The 19,224-nt window shown below is 41.0% G+C and overlaps 1 protein-coding gene across 2 annotated transcripts in view; it reads right to left on the reverse strand.

The window, feature by feature from the left end:
• Nucleotides 1–19,224, reverse strand: part of TTC28 (tetratricopeptide repeat domain 28) — a 182,960-nt gene that overhangs the window by 71,545 nt on the left and 92,191 nt on the right. The window lies entirely within an intron of this gene.

Raw genomic sequence — 19,224 nt, forward strand, 5'->3', positions numbered from 1 at the left:
AGGCGCTGTGTGTGCAGCAGACCCCCAGAGGGAGAGCACTCATGTAGATGGCACTCCACAGCCAGCTAAATATTTGTTTCTAGGTTTACAACAGGGTAGGAGCAGTGCTCGAGAGACTGCCTACATAGCTCGGTGGCTGTATCGGCATGTTGGTCACAAAGAAAGGCAAAGAATGAAATGGCTCCTGCTGTGTCAGCCTTCAGAACCAGGCCTTAGTGAGCCACGTGAGGCAGAGGCTTTATCCATCGTCCCTCTGGATCAGGATGGCCAATCTTCTCCCACTGGGCATCTGCACAGAATCTCCTTGGATCCAAATTATTCTGCCAGTGGTCTGCTTTTTCTTTTCTTTCTTTTTTTTTTAAACCTTAAGGAAGCATAACTCGGTAGTGGCTGCTGAGAAACCAAATAAGGGAAGTAGTTTCCATTCAAGATAGGATAGAGTTGAGAATTACTACCTCTGAATCTAGGATTTACTACATGTATCACGAGAAGCAACAAATTGCAATATCCTGCATCATTAAGGCTCAGAATAGAATATTGGCAAAATCCAAATTCAAAGAGCAAGGGTAATAACAGCTTAGATCACCCCAGAGCTATTTTTATGGCGTGAATTGTGAAGCAATGTTAAATGGAGAAATGCTGCTGCCCATTAAACAGAATCCCTAAAACCCTACACTGTGGTCTCTCCCTGCTTAACCCTGAAGGGTTTCACAGATTGCCTGCCCTTGACTGCACATATTCCAGAGGCTCAGGATCCTAGAAAGTAGTAACTAAGGCAGCTACATTTATTTTTTCCTTCTTAATGATTAGAGAGAAGAAAAGGAAGGCAGGTCAAGAACTCCTAGGCAAAAAAAGAAGCATGCTCCTTTGGAAAGACTGTTTTTACCCAAAGAAAGTGCTCTCTGGTATCATTTGGAGCAAAGAGTAATGCCTGCTGATGGACACTTTTGCTTTTAAGGTTTTCAGAATACATTAAACAATTCTTTTAAATGTAAATGTAATCTAGTGCTTGTTAGCCAAATGAAGGCTTAAATCCCTGGAACATTTACCCAGTCAGTCAAAAGGGACGATTTGGGTCAGGAAAATAGCATAGGGACCCCTTTAGCAGAAGAAATGGCATATATGCATATCTGGCCCTCCTGAAGAGAATGTAAGGAAGCTGCTTTTCTCAGCTGTCTCCCGGGGTCCAGAAATGTGGCGAAGGCAGGAATGATGAGATGGACCAAAGGGAAGGCAGTGGTAATCCCAGGACGGTCCCGCATGCAGAAGAGCGCTTGCCGAAACAAGGCCTCCTAATGAGTAGTTTGGATTGATTTGAAGACATGGAAATATCAGGCTGAGGCTGTTGCCAAAGGACCCTCCTGGGTGTCAGACCATCTCAGCTGGCTGTTTTCTGCGCCAAACACAACGCAAAACCAACATTTCCGGGCTGAAATACAGGGTTCCAAGTGTGTCATTTGGATTTCATTTTACAATCAGGGTTTGAGCCTGTCTTTGGCCCAGATAAAAAGAAAAGGAGGTGGGGACCAAATCAAAGATGAGATAAGGGTGTTGCAAAGAAACAGAGCAGAGAGAGGATGGTGATGGCTTCCAACTCATGAACCCGCCATCTTGTCCCTTTATGTCATGTGATAATCCTGATAAGCAGCCAACACCCCACTGAGGGTTCCCCTCCAGCACATATCTGCTGCTATCATCAATCCCCAGCTCATGTCACTCTAGACCCTCGGAATGTTCCACCCTCTCATTAGATGTCCCACATCACCCCCACCAATAAACTCTGCCTGATACTCACCTCCTGTATGAAGGCAATCTCTCTGACTACTCCCGATTGCCTTTGAACACCCAGATCCTTTCATCTAACGTTAGCATTTGAAGGTTTAATTATGTGAAATATAAGACCGACTTTCTGCTCTAAAATGTTATCATTAGTTTCACAGAAAGGCTGAAAGAGCACCCACAGCAAAGAGAGGGTCCTTGTCTTTGAGGTCACTGTGTTTCTGGAGTGCCATCCTGCAGCAAATCTGGGCTGGGTCCATTCTACTGCTTCTGTGTGTTTGGACAAGTTCAGCAAGTCTGGCAAGTGGGTAAAAGCCATGATAAATCAATATATTTAGTAGACAGTGCTGAATGAAAAGCACAGTGAAAAACAGGTAATTTCTATTCATTCATGCATCAAATATTTGCTAAGCCCTGTCCATGCAGAGACAAGAGAGGGAGTTACACAGACACCATCTCTGCCCTCCTAGAGCTGCCGCTCAAGAGAGAGGGACACAAGGAACTACACAAAATAGTGCTGGGTGACCGGTGGGCAGAGGGACACTCAAGCTACACTCGGAGCCCTCAAGAAGCTATGGAATGGTTACTGAAAGACATAAAGGACACAGTCACAAAGCAACTCCATATGTGTGGGACAGAATGGAATGGGCTGCAAGTATGGGCGGTCTTTGGAAAAAAAGAAGAGGCATGCTATTTGTGGAGCTGGAGAAGGTAAGCCCCCTGAAGGACACCAAGGATTTAGATGAATGGAAAGAAAAGAAGAAGAATAGACCTTTGCTGAATGTCTGACAGAGATTAAGGGCTGTGCTAGGAACTTCCTGGACATTCTCTAGTGTTAAGGCTCGCAACTCTGTGAAGTAGAGATCAGAATGCCCATGTTACAGAGGTGAAAAGTGAGTCTAAAAAATGTTAAACAATTTGCCTAAAATGGCATAGTTAGTAACTGGTGAGGCCAAGATTTGGCAAAGTTTAATGATTTTCCATCTACCATCCACCTCCCCTCCCTCTCTCCCCATTACCATCACTGTCCACACAAGGCTTCTCTATCCAACACCCACCTGGCACCCATCCCGTCATCCCTAGGTCCCACTCATGGTTCTTTCCCCACTGGCAACTATTCTAATGTGTTTACTGCATATAATTTTGTCTGAACTTCTACCCCTAAATCTAGACATAGGCATTTTAATCATGTAAGTGATACTGTATTATATATTTTATCCTTTTATTTTTCCATGATGTTTTTAAGATACACATGTCCATGCTGCAGTTCTACATTTTCCCAAAAACTCTATTATGAGAAAATTAAACATAAAGGAAACTTGAAAGAATTTTATAATAAATACCCAAATACTTATTGCCTAGATTCTAACATTAACATTTTAGTAAAATCGCTTTATTGCATATCTATCCAACTATTTTTCTCTTTCCATTCATAAACTCACTTTGTATTTTGGATGCAACTCAAAATAAATTTACAGGCTTCAATTAAAGTTCCCCTAAATACTTCAGAAGGTATGTTACTGGAGTACAATATTTGTTTATAGTTTTTAATTTAAAATTTATATACAGTAAAAAAGTAAAAACAATTACATAAAAAGGACTGCACAAATCTCAATGTACATTCAAAGATTTCTGACAAAAGTATGCACTGTGTCCATAAACCTATCAAGATATAGAGTATTAGTCTCCCCCTAGAAAGTTCCTTCAGCTTTCTTCCTAGTTAATCTCTGCCCTCACCACCCCAGAGGCAAACACTGTTCTGATTTTTTTCCACCATAGATCCATTAAGCATGTTCTATAACTTCCGATAAATGGAATCATATAGTACATATTCTTCTGTAGAAGGCTTTCAGGCAGTAAAGTATTTTTGAGATTCATCCATGCCATTGTCTGTATCCGCAGTTTGTTGCTTTTGATTGTTGAGTATGACTATACTATATGACTCCTGTTGATAGACATCTGAGCTGTTTCTCGTTTGGGGATGTTATGAATAGCGCTGCTAATAACATTCACATAGAATCCTTTTTGTGAACGTAGATTTTCATTTTCCTTGCGTAAATACCTAGGAGTGAAACTGCCAGCACATAGGGTAGATATATGTTTAGTTTCATAAAAGCTGCTGGAACTTTTTCCAGGGTGAATATATATTTATAGCCACTCCAATAATACATGAATGTTCCTGACACCTCACCAATGTTTGTGTTGTCAGTCTTTTAAATCTGATCCATTCTGGTGGGAATGTGGTATTCTCTTGTGGTTTAACCTACATTTCCTTGATGACACGTGATGGTAAATATTTTTTGGATGGGCACATTGCCATTGTCACATAACTTTATGAGTTGTATGTTTGGAACTTTCTCCATTTTTAAATTGGATTGTTTGCCATCTTACTATTGAGTTGTAGGAACTCTTCACATATTCTGGGGTACCAGTCTTTTGTCAGATATATGATTGGTAGCTTGATTATTCATTTTATTCATGATGTCTTTTTAGGGACATTGAGCATTAAACTTTGATGAAACCTAATGTATACTTTTTTCTTTTATACCTATTATTTTTTATGACCCGTCTACCCCTAAATCAAGAATGTACTTTCCTCTGATATTTTCGGCTATTATGTTAAAGTGTATGATCTATCTTGAATTGACTTCTGTGTTTGGTACGAGGTAAGGGTTGAGATTCATTTTTTTTTCTCATGGGGATACCCATTTGTTCTAGCATCATTTGTTGAAAAGACTTTTCTTTCCCCCATTGGATTGCTTTGGCATCTTTGTCAAAAATCAAATGACCATTTAAGTGTAGGTCTGTATCTGGGCTCTCTATTCTGCTCTACTGATCTTCTTGTTAATTCTTATGCACCACACTGTCTTGATTACTATAGGTCTATAGTGAATCTTGGAGTCAGGTGGTATAAATCCTTCTACTTTATTTTTTTTCAATATTGCTTTGGGTATTCTAGGTCAAGGGTCAGCAAACTTTTGTCTAGGGCCAGATGGCCATATGGTGTGTGTCATAACTACCCAACACTGCCATTACAGCATAAAAGTAGCTACAGATGATATGTAAACAAATGAGTGCGGCTGTTCCAATAAAAGTTTATTTACAAAACTGTGGCGGGTCCACAGGCCATAGTTTATGAACCTCTCTGTACTAGGTCCTTTGCATTTCCATGTAAATTTTAGGACGGCTTATCAATTTAGGGATTATGATTGGTATAATGTTGAACCAATAAATGACTTAGGGGGAATTATCATCTTAACAGTATTGAGTCTTCCAATATGTTAATACAGTCAAGTATATTGACTGATTTTTTAATGTTAAACCACCCTTGAATTCCTGGGATAAACCCTACTTGGTCATGCTACATTCAGTTTGCTAATACTTTGCTAAATATTTTTGCACCTGTGTTCATGAGGGATATTCTTCTGTGATTTTTTTTCCTGATATCATTGTCAGATTTTTGTCTCATAGTACAAATGAAAGAGCATTTCCCCTACTTTCTGAAAGGATTTGTATAAAATGGTGGGGTTTTTCTTAACTCTTTGATAGAATTAATCAGTGAAACCATCCAGGCTTTAAGCGAGCTTGTTGCTAAAAGGTTTTTTAATGAGTTAAAATTTCTCTAATAGATATGGGGCTATTCATATTTTGTTTCATCTGGTATTGGTTTTGGTGCAATGCGTTTTTCAAGGAATTTTTCCATTTCATTTTAGTTGCCATATTAATTGGTATAAAGTTGTCCACAATATTCTCCTATCCTTTCAGTGTCCATAAGATCTGAAGCAATTATGTTTCTTTCAGCTCTTACATTCATAATTCATGCTCTGTCTCTTCTTAGCCAGTCTCACTAGGGGTTTATCAACTGTTTTCTCTTTTCAAAGAAGCAATTTCTGGCTTGGTGATTTTTTTCTACAATGCTTTTCTGTTTTCTCTTTCACTGATTCTGCTTTTATCCTTATCATTTCCTTCTTTCTAATTCATTTTGGGTTTGCTGTGTTCTCCTAACTTTTCTAGGTGTAAACGTAAGTCATTGATTTTCCATCTTTCCCTATTTGTAATATAAATATTTAAAGCTATAAATGTCCCTCTATGTGGGTTTAGCTACAGGTCACAAATTTTGATGTGCTGATTTTCATGACCATTTATTAGAAATATTTTTTAAATTTCCTTTTTGTTTTCCTCTTTGACCTGTGGCTTGTTTAGAAGTGTGTTTAATTTCCAAATATCTGAAGTCAGAACACATGCTCTATAGTATTTCAATAATTAATTTATTGAGATTGGTTTTATGATCTATCTTGTTAGAGGTACTATAGGGCGCTTGAAAAGAATGTGTATTCTTTGATCTGGGGATGTAGTGGTCCATAAATATAACTAGGTCAAGGTGTTTGATGGTGTTTTTCTATTATCTATGTTTTACTGGTTTTTAGTTTTTTTCTAATTATTTTATCAAATTCTAATTGTTCTCTCAATAAAGAGTAGTGTTTAAATCACCAAATAGAATTGCAGAAATATCTACTGCTCCCTTTAATTCTATCACATTTTGCTTCATGTAATTTAAAACTCTGTCACTAGGCAAAAATACATTTATGGTCTTTATGTATTTTGGGTGAATTAATCCTTTTATCATTAAGAAATGTCCCTCTTGGGGTGCCTGGGTGGCTCAGTCGGTTAAGCATCTGACTTTGGCTCAGGTCATGATCTCGTGGTTCACAGGTTCAAGCCCCATGCTGGGCTCTGTATTGACAGCTCAGACAGAGCCTGGAGCCTGCTTCAGATTCTGTGTCTCTCCCCTCTCTGCCCATCCCCTGCTCGTGCTCTGTCTCTGTCTCTCAAAAATGAAAGGAAGGAAGGAAGGAAGGAAGGAAGGAAGGAAGGAAGGAAGGAAGGAGGAAGAAAGAGAAAGAGAGAAAGTAAGAGAGAGAGAGAGAGAGAGAGAGAGAGAGAAAGAAAGAAAGAAAGAAAGAAAGAAAGAAAGAAAGAAAGATCCCTCTTTATCTTTGGTAATACTCTGTCCTGAGATCTATTTTATCTGACTGAAGGCACTCCAGCTTTCTTTACACCTCCTGCTAGTGTGGTGTGTCTTTTACCATGAATTTACTTTCAATCTACTCGTAAATAGCAGATATTTTGGTTCTGCTTTAAAAAATCATTTTAACATCTCTTCTTTAATTAGAGTACTTAATTCCTTAATACTTAATCAAAGTGCTAATATGTTGGATGCAAGTCCTACCATTTTATTACTTTCTGTTTGTTCCCTATGGGCTCTTTACCCCTCTTCCTCCTCTCCTACCTTCTTTTGGATTATCTGAATGTTTCCTAAAATTCTGTTTTAATCTACATTGGCTTTTTAGCTATACATCATTTTGTTTTCTAAAGTGGTGGTTCTAGGGATTACAACATACATCATTTTCTTTTTTTTTTTTTTTCAACGTTTTTATTTATTTTTGGGACAGAGAGAGACAGAGCATGAACGGGGGAGGGGCAGAGAGAGAGGGAGACACAGAATCGGAAACAGGCTCCAGGCTCTGAGCCATCAGCCCAGAGCCTGACGCGGGGCTCGAACTCAGGGACCGCGAGATCGTGACCTGGCTGAAGTCGGACGCTTAACCGACTGCGCCACCCAGGCGCCCCCTTTTTTTTTTTTTTTTTTTTTTTGGTGAACTTCTTTGAGTACTCCTTGTAGCTTAGATCTTATGATATAAATACCCTCAGCTTTTTTTGGTTTTAATCTGAAAATATCTTTATTTTGCCTTCATTTTTGAAACATTCTTTTGCTCTTTATGGAATTTTTTTTTTAAGTTTACTTATTTATTTTTGGAAGAGAGAAGAGACAGCGTGTGCACGTGAGGCAGAGAGAGGGAGGGGGAGAATCCCAAGCAGGCTCCATGCTGTCAGCACAGAGCCTGACTCAGGGCTCCAACTCACCAAATTAGATAGTGACCTGAACCGAAATCAGGAGTTGGATGCTTAACTGACTGAGCCACACAGTCACCCCTGCTCTTTATAGAATTTTTGATTGACAGTTTCTTCCTTCAACATTTTAAAGACATCATTCCAAAGCCTTCCGCCCTCCATTCTTTCTAATTAGAAATTCATGTCACTTGAATCACTGTTCCCTTCTGAGTAATGTTGATTTGCTCTGGCTGCTTTCAGAATTTTCTCTATCTTATTCACAAAAGTTTGGCTTACGATGTACCAAAGCATGGCTTTTTAAAATTTATTTTGCTTGGGGTTCTCTGAGATTCTTGAATTTTTAAATGTATGCCTTTCACCAGATTTGGGAATGTTTTGATCATCTTCAAACATTTTCCCTACTTCATACTCTCATTCTCCTTTTTTTTCTTGAACTCTGATTACATGCATGTGAGATCTTTTGATATTGTCCCACAGATTTATAAGGCTCTTTTCTTTTCTTTCCCTCTAATCTTTTTATCTCTTCTAAAATTAGATATTTCCCATTGGTCTATCTGCAAGTTTACTCTTTCCTGTGCCAGTCCCATTCTGTTGTTAAGCTCATCCAGTGAATTTTTAATTTTAGATATTATTATTTTTCAGTTTTAAAATTTCCACAGTGTTCTTTTTCAAAGTTTCCAGTTGTCTGTTGAATTGTATTTTATATGTTTCATTACTTTATGTATATTTGAAATATACCTGATAACATATTTTTATGTATTTTATATATTTATATGTTATTCTGTCTTATATTTTCATTCTTTGTGAGTTATAAATGCTTTGAAATCCCTAATTCCAACAGTTGCATCATCTCAAGGTTGGTTATCAGTTGACTGTCTTTTCTCTTAGAATTGAGTCCCCTTTTCCTGCTTCTTTAAACGTCAACTAATTGTTCAATGTATCCAGGACATTGTGAAAGTTAAGATGTGAATTCTGTTACTTTCCTCTAAAGAGTATTGATCTTGTTGTTGTTGTTGTTGTTGTTAAGTAGGCACTTGACTTGATGGGATTCAGATGGAAAAATCTGTCTCTTGAGTACCAATTCAAATCTCAGTTTTGTTCTCTTTAGCCAGACTCTGTCCCAAGCATTTGCAGTTCAGGGGTCAGCCAGACATGTGGGCAGAGTTTCTACGCAGGCTGTAGTGGCCCTGAATACTGTCATCTTACTCTTCAGACCGGAACGGCTGCAGTGTTCTGTCGAAGCTTTAAATGCCACATGTGGTTGCTGAGGGTGGTCTGATCTTAGGCTAAAAGCCATAAAAATGGCAAACACCCTCCGTGCCATTTCTCTCTTCCGTGTTTTGACGCCCCTCCGGAATCTGCTTGCATGTGTTCACTCTCTAGTACCTTCAGGTAGGTGGTTTCGCCTCCCCACCTAAGATTTTAGTTGTCACCTGTGGGAGGACTGTCCTGGAAGGAACTTCTTTTGCCCCAGAAATACCGGAAGTGGAACCATTACGACGCGTCCCCGCACAATGTGCAGTGGTGCACTTCCGCACTTGACCTAGCTGCTCTGCCGGGCACGGAGGCCCAGCTTGACTTCAACTCCCCAGTGACATAAACAACACATTCCGGTGCCTTTCCACCACGCGTGTCTGTGGCAGCAAGGCATCTGAGTGAAGATTCCACCCCAAACAAAAGCAAAGAGCCGGCACGCGAGGAGGCAGAGTAAGTGCTGAAATGAGTCACCACAGCCTTGTCATCAGGGGAGCGGCAGGAGGGCTGCGGTTTAGGAGAGTCCTTGTCCCTGCAGGGGGGTTGTTGTCCTGGACAGCACAGAGACCGGGGCCCACGAATCTGTCTGGTGTCGTTTTTGAGCTCAGCTGTGACGGGGTATGAACCAGGAGAAGCGTGGTGGGCAGGGCCAGGTGTAGATGTAGAACTGACAGGGGCGGACTGCTGTTTCTGTGGAAGAGGGACGGGTGCACTACTGATGGGCGCTTGAAATTTAGTTTGCGAGGCTGCCCCTCAGAAGCGCGAAGATGAGGGAGTGGAAGGAATGTACTAGAGCTCCGTGTCTGTGGTTTGGTATCTTGGGAGGCTGATGGTATCACTGACACCACAGATGGGGGAGAGAGAATGACTTCAGGCTGGGAAGGAGTCTCCAAACAACCTCCCGGGCCTGACTTCAAACCCCTCTGATTCCATGTTTCCGAGTGTGGTTTTATGATCCCGTTATTTATGTTCTCAAGCTTATTTGTGTTACTTCTAGGCCTTCATCTTGATGGTAACAGCCTGAAACCAGGAAGTAAGCTTTTACTTCTTTAATATTCGATGGTATTTTTTTTTTGGTATTTATTTTTTAATGTTTATTTGTTTTTGAGAGAGAGAGAGAGACAGAGCACGAGCGGGGGAGGGGCAGAGACAGAGACACAGATTCCGAAGCAGGCTCCAGGCTCTGAGCTGTCAGCACAGAACCCACCGTGGGACTCGAACTCACAAGTCGTGAGATCATGACCTGAGCCACCCAGGTGCCCCTATATTCTATGATAATTTTAACAGAGCTCAACACTGGAGTTTTTGTCATCTTTTTAATAACTACTAATAATCAAGACTTGTACCTCTCTGTTGGATCTTTAAATAAATAAAGTATCTCTGTCACAGGGATAATAACCATTTCTGCTCTGGCCACCCAATCTAGGAGGCAACACTGCGTGGCAGAAATAGGCATAGATCTGGATTTGAATTCCAGCTCTACCACTTTCAAGTTGTATAACCATTGGCAGTTTACTTCATCTCTCCGTGCCTTAGTTTCCTCAACTGTAAAATGGGTTAATACCATCCAGCTGACAAGGCTGTGCGGCATCAAATGACATTTGTAAAGCACCTGGCACAATGCCTAGAACAGAGAAGGGCTGAGGTTGGTTATAATGAGATATTTTTCTTGGGGTGGGTCGTTAACGACCCCTCACAGTACTGCTTCTTCCAATATTTTATTGCAGGTGAGAAACAAAAGGATTTCTAAAATCAGAACAGAGTCCATTTACAACTCTAAGTGTGTGGTCATGGAGAAGAATCCCCCTCACATCAGACCTGCATCACTAGACAGAAGTATGAACTCAAGGGGGAACAACTGAGCATCTCTGGTCTCGTGCTGCCACTGATTAGCCGTAAGACATAATGAAAGGCACTTACTTTCTCTTCACCTCAGTTTTATGAGCTGTAAAATGAAGATAATAATACCTGCTCTTACCTATTTTCTAGATTGTAATAAGGGTAGAACGAGACATGGAATAAATATGTTATGGCTATAAAATATCAGGTAAAATCAATGTTTTATTGTTAAATAGGCCTGATTCCCCTCCCCCAAATAACTTCAAACTTTTAACATCAGCTCCGAGTTGAGAAGTAAGGTTGCAAAATAGGTTTACTGCACGTATTGTCAAATACTATGGCTGCCATCCAGAAGCAAGGAGACAGACGAATCAAGAGTGAGTGGGTGGGACACCTGGGTGACTGAGTCGGTTAAGTGTCTGACTTTGGCTCAGGTCATGATCTCACACTCCGTGAGTTCAAGCCCTGCTTCGGGCTCTGTGCTGATGGCTCAGAGCCCGGAGCCTGCTTCAGATTCTGTGTCTCCCTTTCTTTCTGCACCTCTCCTCACACTCTGTCTCTCTCTCACACTCTGTCTCTCTCTCTCTCTCTCTCTCTCTCTCTCAAAAATAAATAAGTATTGAAAAAAAAAAAAAAGAGTGAATGGCTGAGATTTCTTGTCTGGAAAGGTACCGAGGAAACTGTAACACTGGCAACTCCAAGAAGGAGAATTAGGTGGTAAGAAAAAGAGATGAGAGGGAGGTCGTTCACCATTTTCCCTTTGGAACGCTTGAATTTTGTACCATGTGTGCATACAACTTCTTCAAAACCGAAAATAAAAATGTAAATAATGAGTGAATAGGAGATGAATGTTACGAGAGCTATCAGGCATCAATGCATCATTTTGATACATTATAGTCAGGAATGTGTGGCCTTCCTTATCACATCCAGAAACCAACGGTGCCTCCAGAATTCTGGCCAGGCCACCCCCTTGCATAGAGTCTTGGCAGCAGCCGCTAAACCTCACGAGGCCAGCCAGGCTGAACTCTTACCACGCAAGGGTATTTCCTTTCAGTGATTATGGACACACGTTCTCTTCCCAGAGTGGCACATGCAAGGGTCATTATGCTTCCCACCAAGATGAGATTCTTCCAAAGAAGGAAGTGGAAACCCATGGATGCAGAAGAAAGTACTGGTTATTCTGCCACAGTTCATGATCTACATACTTAGCCCTCGGTTCTTTCTCCACTGACTTGGTGTGTGCTCTGAGGTCACTGAGAACCTTTAACCTAAGTTAGCGGACATTCTTTCCAGACTGCGCTGCCATAATGACATCATTATTCTTCATAAAATGATCGGGCCAACAAGCGTCAGGCATGCTGTGATCATTTTTCATTTAAGAAAACATCCTATAAGGCCATAATAATTTAAGAAAACATGTTTTCTATGGCTAAACTGAGGGCCCATGAGCTTCTTTGACAGCTCTGCGGCTGTAATATTTTAGGACAGCTCACATATTACTCCTCCTCTGCCCTGCAGAAAAAGGAGACCATTTCTTCCTACTGTTTTCTTTTTTATTTTTTACTGACACCATGATGAAAGTATTCAATTTTAATTCTTTTTTTAATATGAAATTTATTGTCAAATTGGTTTCCATACAATACCCAGTGCTCATCCCAACAGATGCCCTCTTCAATGCCCATCACCCACCCTCCCCTCCCTCCCATCCCCCATCAACTCTCAGTTTATTCTCAGTTTTTAAGAGTCTCTTATGGTTTGGCTCCCTCCCTCTCTAACTTTTTTGTTTTTTTCCTTCCCCTCCCCCATGGTCTTCTGTTAAGTTTCTCAGGATCCACATAAGAGTGAAAACATATGGTATCTGTCTTTCTCTGTATGACTTATTTCACTTAGCAGAACACTCTCCAGTTCCATCCACGTTGCTACAAAGGGCCATATTTCATTCTTACTCATTGCCAAGTAGTATTCCATTGTGTATATAAACCACAATTTCTTTATCCATTCATCAGTTGATGGACATTTAGGCTCTTTCCGTAATCTGGCTATTGTTGAACGTGCTGATATAAACTTTAGGGTACAAGTGCCCGTATGCATCAGCACTCCTGTATTCCTAGCAGTGCTATTGCTGGGTCATAGGATAGATCTATTTTTAATTTTTTGTGTAAATAGGCTAGAAAGAGACTTTGGTACCATTTCAGATGGTAGGCTGTCTCTGAGTCAGGCCCTGGTTGTGGCTGGTGGTTTGAAAGAGAAGAGGTTTTGAGGGCGCCTGGGTGGCTCAGTCGGTTGAGTGTCTAACTTCGGCTCAGGTCGTGATCTCATGGTTCGTGGGTTCGAGCCTTGTGTTGGGCTCACAGAGCCTGCTTTGGGTTCTCTGTCTCCCTCTCTCTCTTTGCCCCTCCCCCTCTTGTGCTCTGTCTCAAAAATAAATAAACATTAAAAAAAGATTGGGAAAAAAAATAAAGCAAAGGGGTTTTGGTTTGCACTATGCATGGCTAAAACCTTGCTGGTCCCCCTGAATATTTATCCTGGATAGGTAATTTTCCACCAACACAAAGACATTACTTAGGAAAGGTACATATTTTATGCATGACTTACTCTTAGAGCATTTGCTAGACCAACTTAGAATATTATTTCCTGGTTTCCTCTAAAACTAGAAAGTGAACCTTCCCCCATTGGCATGCACAGTATTTCTTGCTTGAAGGCTCAACATGACTTTTAACTGTCCAGCAGGTTTTTAAAATGGTTCTCTTCTTTTCCTTAAAATAATACACAATGTAAAATATTTAACCCAAGAGCCTCAGACAGAAAGGGCAAAATGATCTTGAGATCTCACTGGACAATTTGGACCACAGGTTTTTCTCAGATGCAAACATCTGGCCCCTGGCTACAGGGAGAGCCACCCTGACCCCCACCCCCCTCCGCCTGCGTCCATGGCCACATAACATCTGGCTCCTTTGCACCTGTAATAACAGGGTATTTGGGTCAACGTTCTTCCGATACTTTATATTTCGACTGTGTTGCCGTCCCCACATCTCCTTAAGTGTGGCAGCTCTCCGTCCCTTGCCTCAGCTCATGCTGTGCCCTCCACCTGGATTTCATGCTGCTTTGTTGGCAAGCAAAAACCTGCTGCATCTCGTTTTCAGCTCAAGCAGCACCTCCTCCAGGAAGCCTCTTCTGACTGAGCTCTCCCTGAGGCACAAGTGGCTTCTCTGACCTCTGTGTGTCTCTCCCAATTTTCTCATAATTATTGACAACTACAGTAATTGGCAATTACATGTAGGCTTATGTGCCCAGCTCTACTGTACTGCTTTTTGGCATTATTGTTTTATAGTTACAAAAACTCCACGAGATCGAATGCTTGCCAAAGGTCATGCAGCTAGTAAGCAGCAGAGTCAGGATTGGGTATGTTTGCGTATTGTTTCTCTCCTATTAGATGGAGAGCACTGGGCACCTGGGTGGCTCAGTCGGTTAAGCCGAAACTATTGGTTTCGAAACTGCAATAATCTTACAGTTTTGTGCATTCGAGCCCCACGTCAGGCTCTGCAGTGGCAGCATGGAGCCTGCTTGGGATTCTCTCTCTCCCTCTCTCTCTGCCCCTCCCCTACTTGCACTCTGTCTCTCTCAAAATAAATAAATAAATAAATAAACAAATTTAAAAAAAGGTGGAGAGCACCTTGCAGCAGGAAATCTATTGATTTCATCCCTGTAATCCCAATATCCAGCAGAGGACCAGGAAGACTGTATGCATTTGACAAATGTTTGCTGAATGGATGTCTCACGAATTAGGTTTCTCACAAATAAAACTGATGGCAATATGTCTTCTAATATGAAATACTAAAAATTCCAGCTTCTAGAAAAGATTTGGAAATTTAGGGAGCAGGTAAACTTGGTGCCCATTGTAAGATGAATGCTGGCCCTTTGTGAAACTTATACTTGTGCTTCTGGATATCTCTATTCATGACACCCACAAACCTGCTGGTCTGTCTCCTCAAGGTCAGGGAATAAGTCTTTTCCTTTGAACTCTCGAGCCCCAGCACAGTGAGTGGCATTATGGGGATAGTCAGCAAATAGCTGCTGGATGAATAAACGGGTAAAAGATTTCAAGCTTTATTTGGACGCAAGGCTAACTTACTTGGAAAGATGCTTCTAAAATTGTCCACGATATCTTTATTCCAAACACTTCCCAGCTGTTCTTGCCCCCAGAGTTGCATCACACTAAGTGACTCTTTATTTACTTCTTCTTTTCTATCTTTTTCTTATCCAGCTTCAGATGCATCTTGGAACCCATATGCCCAAGCTATGTAGAAGGAGACCAGTCTACTCATACACTGTTGACTTAAATTGAGCTCATCTTAAAGCGTAGTGTTACACAGGAAACAATTCAGAACTTCATTATCTCAGCTCAAATTCCATTTCTATAAATACTGTTACAAACTCCAGGCAAACTCACATGTCTCAAACATAGGAAAAGCTCTATTATAGTCAAAGATTTTGCACAGGCCTTGGCAAATCTAACAAGAGCTTATCCACAATAAATACTTGCCTCCTGAGAGAGACAAATGGCTTGATGGAAAGAGCTGCAGACTGGAGGCTGGGGGCCTGAGTTCAAGTTCTGACTTTATTCTTTAGCTGTGTGACCCTGGATGTGTCCTTGTCTCGAAAGGAGGCATCCTACCGATCTCAAAGGGCTACTGTAAAGATAAACCAAGGCACTATATATGAAGATGCCTGGCAGACATTCTAGAAAGTACCATGTACACAACAGGTGGTGCTGTTATTGTTAGAGCTGATACCTCACTCCACTCTGAGCTCCCAGATGCTTGCTTCTCTCCTCTCTTCTAGTCCCCTCGGGCAAAGGGCTTAAGCCTCTGAAGTCTCTACTTCTTTAAAATTGCGTCTCTCTTTCAAATAAAGTCAAATATACAACAGATCCAAGTCTGTTTCAAGGTTGAGCTAAAATCACCAAGGCAATTATTTAGGGAGAGTTCAGGGAATTGTATGTAAGATTAAACGATCACTTTAATGTTTGAACAGAAAATACGTAACTTCTCAAGGACTGTTGAATTATTTCTTTCATGATATGTCTTGATATGGACTATTTTCATTTCAAGAAGTATCTAGGGTAATGAAGGATTTCTTTTTTGAAAATATTCTTCAAGTCAAAGGACTTTTATTTCTCAATGAGAAACCAGTCTCCTTGCTCTCAAATTCACCATAGTAAGATTATTTAAATGATGTGTTTGACTGCACTGGAACAGAATGTTTTTCTACTTTTTCATCTTGTATATTTTTCCACATTTTTCTTCCTTCCATTTTACTGCTGAGGCCAGTGAGACTAGAGAATACCCAGTATTGGAGACTCAATGGAAGTTTTCAGAAGGGAAGGAGAAAAGTCGACCAAAATCTCCACAGGGACAGCAAAAGTCTGCAAAGGCAGTGAATGAGTCATTTTCTGTAGGTCTTTTTCTCATCCTCAAACAAAATCATTTGAAGACGGAATTCTAGAGTCCCAGGAGGCATGCTGGCACTCTTTGTTTATGAGAAGCCCTTTCTAAAGCCCACCCTTGAATTCCAGGTCTGGCATTTAACTAGCTATGAACCCTTGACAATTCATTGAGTTGGCTCCAAGTTTCAGCTACGTAACATGGGGACCACAATCACAGCCTCAGAGGATATTAAAAACATCTATGAGTTTGTACACCTGTGTCTGACATGTGGAAAATGGCCACCTGAGGCCACTTCCCTCTTCTTTGCAACCTGAGAGGTCCTCATAGGGAGGACCATTAACTTGGCATGACAGAGCACCCACCAAGACATGTTATGCATCTTGGTTTATTAATATTATTTAATAGTGTAAGATGAAATGAAAGCTGTATCCATCTAGTGGAAAATCCTATCTACCACAGGAAAATGACTCGTATTTTACGGACTCCGGATTCTTTTGCCTGTTTGACTCATTTTCGAAGACAAGTTAGACAAATAGCTTTTTTTCCTCCTTGCAACTTTCTTCCAACTATAACTCTATCTCTTTTAAATTTAGCTATTTCCAACATTCAAAAATGCTGTAATCCAAAGCCGTTACCCACTATAAACTATGCTGAGTTTTTATCTCTGGGGCTTAAAACTCAACACTGAACCAAAGTAGGAGGAAGGAGACAAGAGAAATACAACAAAACTTTAGTTTATGCTTGATTGAAAGAAAGTTTGTACAGACAGACAGACACACACACATACGCATACACTCTTCTTATGCTTTTTCATTTTACTGTGGTGTTAGCCCAGTTTGCTCATTCTGTACCCTTCTTTGGAAGTGGTTTTTCTCATACATTGCCAGACCAATTCTAGCATTGATCAGAAATGGTCCTAGCTTTATTTATACAAAGGATACAAAAATGGTGATTCAAAGGGGCACATGCATCCCAATGTTTATAACAGCAGCACTATCAATAATAGCCAAATTACGGAAAGAGCCCAAATGTCCATTGATTGACAAATAGATAAAGAAGATGTAGCATACACACACACACACACACACACTGGAATATTACTCGGTGACCAAAAAGAATGAAATCTTGTCATTTCCAACAATGTGAATGGAACTAGAATGTATTATGTTAAGTGAAATAAGTCAGAGAAAGATAAATATCATATGATTTCATACATATGTGGAATTTAAGAAACAAAACAGATGAATATAGGGGAAGGGAAGGAAAAATAAGAGAGAGGGATGCAAACCATAAAAGACTCCTAAATACAGAGAAAAATGGAGGGTTGCTGGAGAGGTGTTGGACAGGGGGATAGGCTAAATGGATGATGGGGCATTAAAGAGGGTACTTGTGGGGCGCCTGGGTGGCGCAGTCGGTTAAGCGTCCGACTTCAGCCAGGTCACGATCTCGCGGTCCGGGAGTTCGAGCCCCGCGTCGGGCTCTGGGCTGATGGCTCAGAGCCTGGAGCCTGTTTCCGATTCTGTGTCTCCCTCTCTCTCTGCCCCTCCCCCGTTCATGCTCTGTCTCTCTCTGTCCCAAAAATAAATAAACGTTGAAAAAAAAAAATTTAAAAAAAAAAATAAAAAAAAAAAAAAAAAAAAGAGGGTACTTGTTCGGATGAGCACTGGGTGCTGTACGTAAGTGATGAATCACTAAATTCTACTCCTGAAATCATTATTACACTGTATCTTAACTAACCTGGATTTAAATAAAATTTAAATATTAAAAAAAAGAAACCTTCCTAGCTTCAGCTTTCATGTCATTATGAATAAGCCATGTTTATATGGAAAAATGAAAAGGGAGGCCCATTTCATTTAGTCATTCAGTGACTAATTCCCTGAGAGCCAGCTACGTTTCAGGTACTGTACTGACGATAAATTAGACCCAATCCCCACCCTCAATGGATCTCTAGTCCAGAAGGGGTGGGGGGAGACATTAGAAAATGAACCCTACATAATAAATAATACTGTGATGAGCGGCAGCCGAGAAGGAAACAGGGAAACCCAAAAACCCACAGCAGCAGAACTACCCGGCCCTGACAAATAGCTTTTTCTGAAACAACCCCACAGAGACATTCTACGTTCTCAACAGAACACAAGGGATGCATGTGGCACCCAAAGCATCATTAAGGAACAAGCCCAAAAGAAGAGATGGTTTGCAGTGGATACCTACAGGAAAGGAAATCAATGTCAGGTACCACTTGGTTTTTCCATTTCATCTTCACAAGAAAGGCTGTTTGCAACCTTGAGGTGATAATCGATATGTGATGTATACCGTTTCAACCTGGTCGGTTCTAATTAATAAATGTATATGGGGCACCTGGGTGGCTCAGTCGGTTGAGCATCCAACTTCAGCTCACGATCTCAGAGTTCATGAGTTCGAGCCCACATTGGGCTCTGTGCTGACAGCTCAGAACCTGGAGCCTGCCTCAGATTCTGTATCTCCCTCTCTCTCTGACCCTCCCCCGCTCATGTTCTCTCTCTCTCTCTCTCTCTCTCTCTCCAAAATAAATAAACATTAAAAAAATAAAATAAATGTATAATGTTAACTTACAGTAAGATCTGAAAGTTATCCCATGCCTATATCCTTTCATGGACAGGATATGTTAATCCGACTTCTGGTTTTAGATGGAAGCACCCACTGTTGCTTGGCCCACCTGTGACATTAAGGGTGAGGACACAGAAAACGGACTGCAGCCCATATCAGCAACATGCTCGAGGGGGACCTGCGTGATGAGGCAGGGGAGGGCAATGAGTGTGGGACAGCTCTGAGCCAAGTCCTGAGATGGGAAGGTACTCGAGTCCTTCCTGAAAGCAGGAAGCTTTTGTGAGGGCTGCCAGAAAAATGAAGTGTTCTCTCCTGATGTTTCTAATTAGCAGTGAGATGAGCGGCATGCGCAGGAATAAAGAAAAAGACAAGTTTATGATGATAACTTTGTCTCCATCAGACGGTA

The sequence above is a fragment of the Lynx canadensis genome, chromosome D3 (genome assembly GCF_007474595.2).
Source record: "Lynx canadensis isolate LIC74 chromosome D3, mLynCan4.pri.v2, whole genome shotgun sequence".
In the NCBI taxonomy this organism is placed as follows: domain Eukaryota; kingdom Metazoa; phylum Chordata; class Mammalia; order Carnivora; family Felidae; genus Lynx; species Lynx canadensis.